Genomic DNA, 512 nt, shown 5'->3' on the forward strand with positions numbered 1-512 from the left:
GCCCCGGCGGCGCGCCCGGCGCGAGCTGCGCGGCGGGGGCGGCGCCGCGCGTGGGCGCGCGCTGCTAGCGGTGGCGCGATAAGGGCGCCGCTTTGGTTGCGGGCGCCGGCGCGGCGCGCATCGGCGAGCGGGGGTGGTGACGAGTGCCGCGCTCGAAGCGTTGGGGCGCGTGCCGCGCCCAGGCGCGGCACGAAGCATATGATGCGTTTTCAGACTGGTCGTTGATCACGGGCAAACCCTCGAGTCGTGTGATTAGCAGAGCCGCGCCCGGCAGCGTTGGCGGCGCCGCCGGCGCGGGGCGGCAACGAAGGGGGGGAGGGAAACTGGCATGCGACGCGCCAGTCGCCGGGCGCTGCGCGGCGCCCAGCGGACGAGGACGCGCGTGCGGGGCGGAACGCAACCCCATGCAGCTGGACCACCTCTCTGCAATCTGCACCGTGGCGCGAGGGGCCTGGCTCGAAGAGCCCCCACCGACGCCGCGGCCTGCAGCCACGGCTGCGGCAGGGCGCGCG

Source organism: Monoraphidium neglectum (genome assembly GCF_000611645.1).
Source record: "Monoraphidium neglectum strain SAG 48.87 unplaced genomic scaffold scaffold05124, whole genome shotgun sequence".
Taxonomy (NCBI): Eukaryota; Viridiplantae; Chlorophyta; class Chlorophyceae; order Sphaeropleales; family Selenastraceae; genus Monoraphidium; species Monoraphidium neglectum.